The sequence below is a fragment of the Rhinopithecus bieti genome, unplaced genomic scaffold, assembly GCF_001698545.2.
Source record: "Rhinopithecus bieti isolate Rb0 unplaced genomic scaffold, ASM169854v2 scaffold_41114, whole genome shotgun sequence".
Classification (NCBI taxonomy): Eukaryota; Metazoa; Chordata; class Mammalia; order Primates; family Cercopithecidae; genus Rhinopithecus; species Rhinopithecus bieti.
The window spans coordinates 877,366-887,537 of record NW_016817363.1 but is presented as its reverse complement, the minus strand read 5'-3'; the positions used below and the strand labels follow the sequence as shown (position 1 = coordinate 887,537).

General features: G+C 33.9%; 1 protein-coding gene across 1 annotated transcript in view; it reads left to right on the top strand.

Moving 5' to 3' along the window:
* Positions 1 to 4,219: 4,219 nt before the first annotated feature.
* Positions 4,220 to 10,172, top strand: part of ZBTB20 (zinc finger and BTB domain containing 20) — an 804,541-nt gene continuing 798,588 nt past the window's right edge. Inside the window, exon 1 of the mRNA XM_017855966.1 lies at positions 4,220 to 4,400. The gene's annotated coding sequence lies outside the window, so the exon portion shown is untranslated. The remainder of the gene's footprint in view (positions 4,401 to 10,172) is intronic.

The following is a 10,172-nucleotide window of genomic DNA, read 5'->3' as shown; positions in this document are numbered from 1 at the left end:
GTATTTAAGTTTCCTACATGTCTTTTCATGGCTTGATATCTCATTTCTTTTTAGCACTAAATAATATTTCACTGCCTGGATGTACCATAATTTATCCAATCATCTACTAATGGGTATATTAATTTCTTCCAAGTATTGGCAATTATGAATAAAGTTACTATAAACATCTGTGTGTAGGTTTTTGTGTGGGCATAAGTTTTCAATTCCTTTGCATAAATACCAACCAGTGCAATTGCTGGATTGTATATGTGTTTAGTTTTGTAAGAAATTGCCAAACTGTCTTCCAAAGTGACTGGACCATTTTTCATTCCTACCAATAATGATGAGAGTTCCTGTTGCTCCACATCCTCATCATCATTTGATGTTGTCATTGCTGTGAGTTTGGGCCATTCTATTACGTGTATAGTGGGATGTCGCTGTTATTTTTAATGTGCATTTCCCCAATGACATATAATATGGAGCCTCTTTCATATATTTATTTGCCATCTGTATATCTTCTTTGGTGAGGTGACTGTTAAAGTCTTTGACCAATTTTTAATCAGGTTATAATATTTTCTTATTGTTGAGTTTTAAGAATTCTTTGCATGTTTTAGATAACAGTCCTTTATGAGATACATCTTTTGCAAATATTTTCTTCCAGTCTGTGGCTTGTCTTTTCATTACCTTTACAGTATCTTTTGCAGAGCACAACTTTTAAATTTTAATGAAATCCAGCTTATCAATTATTGCTTTCATAGATTGTGTCTTTGGTGTTGTATCTAAAATAGTCATTGTGAAACTCAGAGTTATCCAGATTTTTTCCTATTTAGGAGTCTTAGAGTTTTGCATTTTACATTTAGGTTTATGATCCATCCATTTTGAGTTAATTTTTGTGAAGAGTGTTAAGTCTGTGTCTAGATTTATTTATTTTTCATGTAGATATCCATTCGTTCCATCACCACTTGTTGGAAATACTGTCTTTGCTCCGTTGTATTGCCTTTCCTTTTAAGTCAAAGATCAGTTGACTATACATATGTGGGCCTTCTTCTGGGCTATTTTGTTCCATTGATCTGCTGTGTCTATTCTTTTGCCAGTACCATGCATTCTTGATTACTGTAGCTTTACAGTAAGTCCTGAAGTTTGGTAGTTTCATTTGTCCAACTTTGCTCTTCTCTTTCAATATTATGTTGGTTATTTTGAGTCTTTTGCCTCTCCATATAAATTTTAGAATCAGTGAGTTCTTATCCACAAAATAATTTTCTGGAATTTTGATTGGGATTGAATTGAATCTAGTTAGGATAGAGCCAGTTTTTAACTTTCACTTTAGGATCTTTCTACAGAACCAAATTGCCCCATGACATATCAACAAATGAAGCAATTTAATTTAATAACTTTATAACTTCTATAGTATGGTAGTCAATTACAATGATTTCTTCAGTTCTTATTGTCTCCAGTCCCAACTAGGGAAAGTATATCTTGAATTCCAGTAAGTACTAACAATGTACCACTTGTTGTGCTTTGAATCTAGTAAAATGTACAGACATGGGAAAAGTTTTGAGGTGTTGTACATTTTTCTTCTTCCTCTTCCTCTTCTTCTTCTTCTTCTTTCTTTCTTTTTTTTTTTTTTCTTTTTTGAGACAGAGTCTTGCTCTGTTGCCCAGACTGGAGTACAGTGGCGTGATCTTGGCTCACTGCAGCCTCCACCTCCTGGATTCAGGCTATTCTCCTGCCTCAGTTTCCCGAGTACCTGGGACTAGAGGCACGCGCTACCACCCCAGCTAATTTTGTATTTTTAGTAGAGACAGGGTTTCACCATGTTGGCCAGTCTGGTCTCGAACTCCTAACCTTGTGATCTGCCTGCCTTGGCCTCCCAAAGTGCTGGGATTACAGGTGTGAGCCACTGTGCCCAGTCTCATTTTTCACTAAGGGAAAAGATTTGTTTTCCTTTTAAATTTAGCTCTCAGGTTGTTTTTTAGAAAAGAGCCTTCATGGTCCTTTATATTCCTTTTGATTCCTGCTGGTAGAAATCAAATACTGTCTTCTTCTTTAATGAGAACAAAATGAAACAAAATAAAATACCTAGAACCTTATTTTAAAAATTCAGAAAATACAAATATCTAATTCAAATCCATCTGTCAAACTCTGAGGTTTATGTGTTTTTTAATTGACATTTTTCTTAATACGTTTTAATAAATCTTCGGAGAAACAATAGGGCAATAGTAGAAAAGCAGAGCTGCCAGGCCAAATAGTGAGGAGGAGATACATGCTGGTACCTTGGGCACACTAAATATATTTTGGAAAAGTTTCTCTACAGACAAGTGCCCTGAAGTCGGGGACTGTTAAATCATTTTTAGTGTGTGTCTGTCTCCGCTTAATCATCCACCCTTGGGAGGGTAATATACTACTGCAGCACTAGAGAGGTTGAATTGGTAGATTACAATGAGGCTAGAGTGGTCTGGACTCTTAGTTTCTTACTAGAAATTTTTCCAGGATAGTTTGTATAATGTATTGCATTCTAATGTCTGTGCTGTAGGTTATCCACCCTGAAAATAGCTAAAGCAATATTGATCTGTATTCTAAACATGACCCAAAATTTATTTGACATTCTTAAAGATTTTTGTGAATAAGGTGAAGATACAGTTGATCTATAAGTTATGTATTGAAAGAATTATTTGATTTTTAATTGAAAACTGATTATTTTTTAAACAAAGGAATTGAAGCTTTTGTTTCAAGGTAGTTTTGTTTATGCAGAGAGACATATTCTGATTTTTGAAGCTTGTTAATACACAAAACCACATACAAAGGATGATTTTTACAATTAATATACTTAGGATTATTGTTACCGAAATGCAGGGTTTGAATAAGTCAAATGCACTTACATTTTTTATTTGTGTGTAAATATTCTTTAGAAAATTTTACCTCTATTATAATGTTGTTAAGTCCCATCTAAATCACACATAGCCAAACTGTATAGAAATATATTAAGGGAGATGGGTGTCTAGATAGATATAGTGCTAGAAGGAGATATGACTCATCAAGTAGAGTCTAGTTTTTAAAAATTGGGGGACGAGAAGAGTGGCTTAAAACTAGTTCTGTTTTCTGATGTTTGTAATTCTATAGCTGCAAATATATCACTTACAGGAGAAAGGGCACCTGGGAATGGGGAAAGTGGGTGGGAAGCATGTGATGGGGTGAGGAGTATAATAACAGCATAATTTTGGAACTAGAATATAAGAAAAGTCTGGTTAGAAGTATCAGACAAAGAAAAACTGTTTTTTTTTTTTTAATCTTTTAAGGCAAGTTTATTTAGGAGCATCGATTATTTTTATTTTTCCCTCCTAATAAAAGATTAAGGGTAACTGCTGTAGTTTCAGTCCTATATTCTATGAAATCTTGTCCTGATTGTGATGGTAGCTTCTTATGGGATTTATTTCTGTCGTTGTACCACTATGTACTATACGCATTGCACCTGTTCACACAGAGTACATTGCATTGTGATGTTTGTACAGCTAGATGCTTCAAATGAGAAGCCAATCTCCCTTCTTCTAGGGTCCTAGCCTATTAGTTACTTAATTAAGCTTAATTCTGTTTTGGTCTGTAATTTTGTAAGTCTGCAATTTTGTATATGGTTTTGATTTATTAACTGAGCCATGATTTCTTCTTTGCAGTTATCAGTTTCGTCTGAGATTAGTTTTCCTATTGTATGAAGTCTGTTTCTTACAGAGCCTCCTTTAAGACTGCTCTGACTTTAAAATCATTACTAGGCTTTTGTCAGAGCTGATTTGTTCACATTCTTCTCACATTAAAAAATAAATTTAAAAGATTGCATAAATAAGCTGTGCATTTCACTATTTCTTGCTTATATGCAAAAAATGTATTTATGATAATTACATGTACTGCTAGAACTGAAACAATACATTCCTCATAATGGAGCATAAATAAAGAAGGTGGAGCCAGCTGCTCTTAAACTGTTTATTTGCAAGCAATAATGATATAGAGAATATACCTTTTTCACTCTGTTAGTCTGGCAATACTGAACCTGTTGCTGCATTAGACGAGTTGCATTTTGCTGGATAGGGGAAGGAGAGCTGTCTGCTGTCTGGTAGGAGGGCTTTGTCTGTGCCTTTCTCTCTGTTTCTTTCTGTTTTTCTTTCTCTCTCTCTCTCTCCTCTTCTCTCTCTCTTACTCGCTTGCTCTGTCTCTGTCTCTCTCTCCCTCTCTTCCCCCCTCCCTCCTCTCTCTTGCTCTCTCTCTCTCTTCCCGTCTCTGTGGTTTGTAAGGTAGGTTGCAGTGTGTGTATATACACAACATCAAGAGCAGGAAAATGGACTCATTAGGGAGGCAGGCAGTCATTACCACTCACACTGTACTTCCAGGGAGACACCGATTATAAGAAGAGAAACTCAGCGCTGGGGAAGAAGGTAGGGCAGACAACTTTCTTAAAAAAAAAAAAAAAAAATCCTGCTTCCTCAATGCCCCCTCTGTCATCTCCTTTAGCCCCCAATGCCTTTATTCTTTCCTCCTTGAATTTTAATTTGCAGATTTAAGTTTGACAGAGCTAGTGCTAGCTTAAAATTTAGAACATCTGTAGGAGGCCTACCTTTTACTAATTTTCTTCCTACTTACTTAGGGGTGTGCCCTTGTGATTCAGTTTTGTTACTTTAAAAATAATTACAAACAAATCTATTTTTCTCACTAAAGTACCAAATAAATCAGAATCTTTCACTCTTTTAAAACAGACCCTTCCGTATGTTTGTCTCTTTGCTTTTCTTGTCTGTTTATGCAGTTCCATCTGTCTGTCTATATATCATGTTGTCCTTATTTATTGCTAACTCGGTTTTGTTAGTTATTTGCCAATGAGTTTTAGCTGCATTGCCAGTGTGGGTATTACTAAAGTGAGACTCTTGTTCTTTGTTTTATGTTGAAGTTTAAAGTCCATATTTACAGTTTAAATCCTTGAAGCAGGTTGAATACTTTTTGCCAGCATGTTTATTTAATGCCATTGGACATAAGGTGAGGGGTAGTTGCTGAGGGTGGGTAAGAATTGAGTAATTATTTTTGTCATCACACACATAGAAACATTGCATCTGGGGGATGTATTTTGAAACAAATAAGGTATTCTGTTTTCTAACTTTTATTTTGCAGATGGGCTTTTACATTTATAGGAATATCACTTTGGTTAGTAAGAATGCGAACTTTCCTAACAACCAGTTTTTATCCTAGGACAGTTTCCTTTTAGTATGTTACTGTTTATTTATGCTTGGGGAGGGTGGAGTGAGGGGCTGGCCATCTTTTTACAAAGTGGAAGCTATGAAGTATATCAGGCCATCTTGCACAACAACTGTAAGTATTCATTTAACATTTTGGGGAGCATAAATAATATATTTTTTATTTCAAATACAGTTTTGTGGTGCTTTCTTTTCCTTTATTTCTTTTTTTCCTTTTATAGTGGGAAAAGTTACATTTCAAACTAGTAGACATTGTTGAAGAGTTTTCCCAGAATAGTGTTCTTCAAAATTGAAAGGATTATTTTAATAAGATCCATTTGAAATGGACTTCTTATTGGAATTTTATTTCAGATTTGTCAAAGTAAAACTGCTATTCATTTGATAAAATTTGAGCCACATAGACACGCAAATGTTTCGGCATATACAGAGCAATGTTAGAAAATGGATGCTGATCTGTAGAGATCTTTGATAATAACAATCATCTTTTTGTAATAAATTATTTATTTAATAGAAGTGGCAGACTTTTTCCCCCCTTAATTCCATTAGGCCTCTCTGACAACACAAAGAAGTCCATAAAGCAATATTCTTAACCCACCTGGGACGCTAGAGCAGATTCCCAAACACATTCTCAAGGTTCAAACCTAGTAAAATGTTTATTAAAAATCCACTATTTCAGGAAGGTGATGAACTTTTGTGCTGAAAGACTTTTTTACCTCTTCTTTTAAAAAATTTATTCTGAGACTTTCATTTTGCTTATCTTGCCTGAACTGTTTTTTTAAACTGGATAGGCTGGCTTTGGCCAAGAGTAGTACAAATACTAAGTACGCTCAATCAGGTCTCGTCAGATTTTTTTTCCCTAAGGTCTAAGGGGAACTTTAGGGGAGTCTTTTATGTTAATATGGTACACAATAATTTTGTTTATCAAATACAATTTTATATATACTTCATGCCATTTCCAACTGTGACCCAAAAATTTGTTTCAAAACTAATACTGTATGTTAAAACTGTGCATGTCTCATGCACCTGTCATTTTCTATGTTAGCTTTGTAAGGACCATATAAAATTCTACTGTTTTTATCAATAGAAATCTTTTATCTATGTCTTGATCAGTCATTCTCTTTTTCTCTACACACATATATGTGGCGATATCTGTGCATACATGTACATGTATGACATGAAGGCATACATGTATGGATAAATACATCAGCTTCTTTTCAGATACAATATTTTTAAAAATTTCACTTTATGTATATGTTAACCACAAGCAAACAAAAAATGGAGAGAGTTTCAAGAGAAAATGAAAATTTCCTTTAACCTTCTAGCAAGAATAAAAGCAAGTAATAATGTAGTCATTTTTATGTTTGGTTTAATTTTTAGAATGTGTCTATTTTCTTTTGCATTATAATTCTTAACCTTCAGTAGATCTAAAATATTTTTAGTATGAAAAATAATCTTGGCCTTTTCTGGAAGGGACTGTTACAATCTAAATACAGAAGGACATTATAAAATGTACATAAATAAACTTAAAACCACTGTACTCTGCTGTATAGGGATTTGGAAAGCTGAAAGGCTTGCGTCACAGGAGCGCTACAGAGTGCCAGAAAAATTCATTAATCAGCCTTACTGGTTAGAGTGGGCTCTTCCTATCAGCACATGATATCTGCCTATTTAGATCCCCAAAATCTTGGCCAGGTCACAGTGTGTTTCATTTTAATGTTGGAGCAGACAGTTATCTAACACACCCACATGAGGAAGTGCTCTAAAGAAGTTATTTCATGCTTTGCCATGCCCTGTAGCTAAAACAATTTGGTACTGAGTGACGTGTGTGTGCTTTTTAACTCCTATCTGATGAAAATCAGCTTTGACTCTTTGAAAAGGACCAAACAGTAGATTAAAAAAAAAAAAAAAAAAAAAAAGGGCACTTTGGGAGGCCGAGGTGGGCAGATCACGAAGTCAGGAGATCGAGACTATCCTGGCCGACATGGTGAAAACCCATCTCTAGTAAAACATGGTGAAACCCCATCTTTAGTAAAGAAAATACAAAAATTACCTGGGCGTGGTAGCACACCCCTGTAGTCCTAGCTACTTGGGAGGCTGAGGCAGGAGAATCCCTTGAATCTGGGAGGTGGAGTGAGCCAAGATCGTGCCACTGTACTCCAGCCTGGTGACAGAGCAAGACTCTGTCTCAGAAAAAGAAAAAAAAAAAAAAAAAAAAAAGGAATACCAGACCATATAATTCAAATGCTAAGCATTGCCAGTTTAAACTTTTCTTTTTTTTTTTAACTTAAATCACTATGATTATTTTACTGTAAATGCTATATAGTGATTTATTGAATTTTACTCATTAGGGTTTCAAAATTGCAGATATTTTTTATTCTGCACATTTTTATCTCCAGAAGCCTATATTCATCAAAAGGATAGCAGCTGCATACTTTCCCCATGAAATGTTAACAAATAAATGGCATTCCTGTTTATTTATCTATTTTTGAATTTTAATGATTAGTCCTTGTGCTAATTAACAAATTCTCGTATTCATAAAATCTGGCACTACATAAATATCTAATTGTGTGATTATCTACACATGTTCTGGCTTTCTATAAATATAGAAATTATCACTGGATGTGTTCATGGACTTGCCCACCTCTTAGTAGTGGCCGGTCATGCCGCCACATAGGAAGCCAAATTTGGGCCCTGAGCAAACGTGTTACCCCAACATCTGGCAAGATATGTTGAAGCAGCAGCACCTGGCTAATATTGCTAACTAGTGATCTTTTCTGGCAAAAGAATAACTGGTGTTGATATTCTTTGAATGCTGCTAGCTCCCGGGTTCTTCAGCTTCAAGGGTGGCCTCTAAAGTCTAAATGTTGAAAATGGACGTTAAACCTGGCTTATCTTGGAGATCACTTTATAAATATATTTTAACAGACTACATTTTTCGTGGGAAACATGTTTTACTGTACAACATAAGTAAAATAGTATCCTCATCCCTTACTTTCTTAACCAGTGAAGATCTAAGTTACCATGAGAAGTCACAAAGCACTGAAAAGAAACTCTAAATATTTTCATTTGCATGGCTATGTAACTATTTCAGGGACATTATAAAAATCAAGTATTACCTATATAGAAACAGTTTACCCTCCATCAAGGACAATAAACACTAGCAATTGGACAAGTGTGTACCTGCTAGAGTTATTATTAAATTAGAAACCAAACCTTTAAAATAGTTTTTTTTTTTCATACTGTGTAAGCCATTTTTGTTATTTTATACAATTACTATGGATTATTTACAATGCTAATACAGTCAGCATTTACATTTGATACTTTACACCAAGCTTTCAAGTCATATATCGGTGTGTAGGTATTTTACAAAACTTGAAACTTGTAATTCTCTTGAAAAACACATTTCATATATTTCCATTGCTTAAATAAATTCTAGCGTTTTGCATAATCGCCAGGAACTACAGCCAATGTCAAATAAACTAGCAAGATCAATTTTATTCTTTACCAAAAGCCTGAAGGCAATACACATATCCTAGATATTTTTGAGAATGCCTGAATTCATATGTTTTTCTATTACGTAGATATTATACATTAATCATCAAATAATGTTGATGACAATTATGTTTAATATATCAAAATATCCTTGAGCTCCCTTAGTTCTCATTCAGCATAGGCAAGCTGATGAGGCTATGGGAAGAAATATGCTATCTATAATTACTATCATGTATGTAGTAACCACTACAGCCTATGTTAGAAACAGTATTCAAGGGCTTATAAGAAAAAGGGCTTTTTTTTTTTTTTTTTTCCGCCACTCTAGCTGTTCAACTGTAATAATGAATAAGTGGCATGCTATTTCTGTACTAAACTGTGGAAAAATTATGCTTGACTTTGGCTTCATAACGTCTCTCATACTCCAGGATCAAGCCTTTTGGTAATTCTATAGTTCATTTGAAAGTAATCAGCTTGAGGACACGGAGCTTGCCTTTCTGGAATCTTTTGACACTCAGTTGAAACTCTAGCCCTGGTGTTTTGTAGTTCAGTTAACCAGTGCAACCTTTGTAATTGTCTTAACTTGGGGAAAGCTGGCTACTGATTTTCAAGTAAGAATACTGAGACAAGGAATAAGAACTATGAGTTCATTGATTCATCTAGTTTCCAGAGGGAAGAAGAACATATTGTTATTAATTCTGAATATTCAGTCTTACCTTTGAAACTCTGATAGAAAATGTGGTAATTATAGCATAATATGTTTGCCTTCTTGATATTGGAAGTAATTTTGGCACTGAATACTTCTGTGTCTTGAGATATGATGAATTTAATGTTCATATTATGCATTTAAAAGTTCAATCTATTTGAAAGTTTTTATATTACATTACTAATGTAAGGATTTACATTCAATAAATATAAAATTATGGTACTGAGGTTGGAATTTTGGGATATCAAAAGATGCCCAATTGGTTGTAACTAAAATGTAGAAATGGCAATAATTATGAATCTTATACATAGTAGTACTATTTTGTTATGGGGAAAATTCTTAATTTAAACTTTTAAAATCAAACATTTAAAATTATTTAAATTTTAATTTTCTCTAATTTTTAGAAGGCTTTACTTTTTTGTTTTTTACTGAATTAGCTTAGATATTTGCCATTTTTACCTTTTCAAAAATTTTCTGTGAATTACTATTGTAAATAAATTGTGATTTGTTATTGTCATTCCTTTTATAGTATGAGCTTCTTTCCTATAAATGGAATGTAATTGAGAGAAAATTAATGTTGTCAGTTTGTTCAGGTAGCAACTTAAAACTTTGTAAAAAAAAGAAGAAAAAAAAGCTATTACTAGCAGAAAACTAGAAATGTTCCAGGCTATGTAATTTTTCTGGTTGATATATATATATGTGTATGTGAAAACTATGTGGCTGTCATTTTAAATAAACAAAAATACCTTATTTAGGAACATTTAAACAGT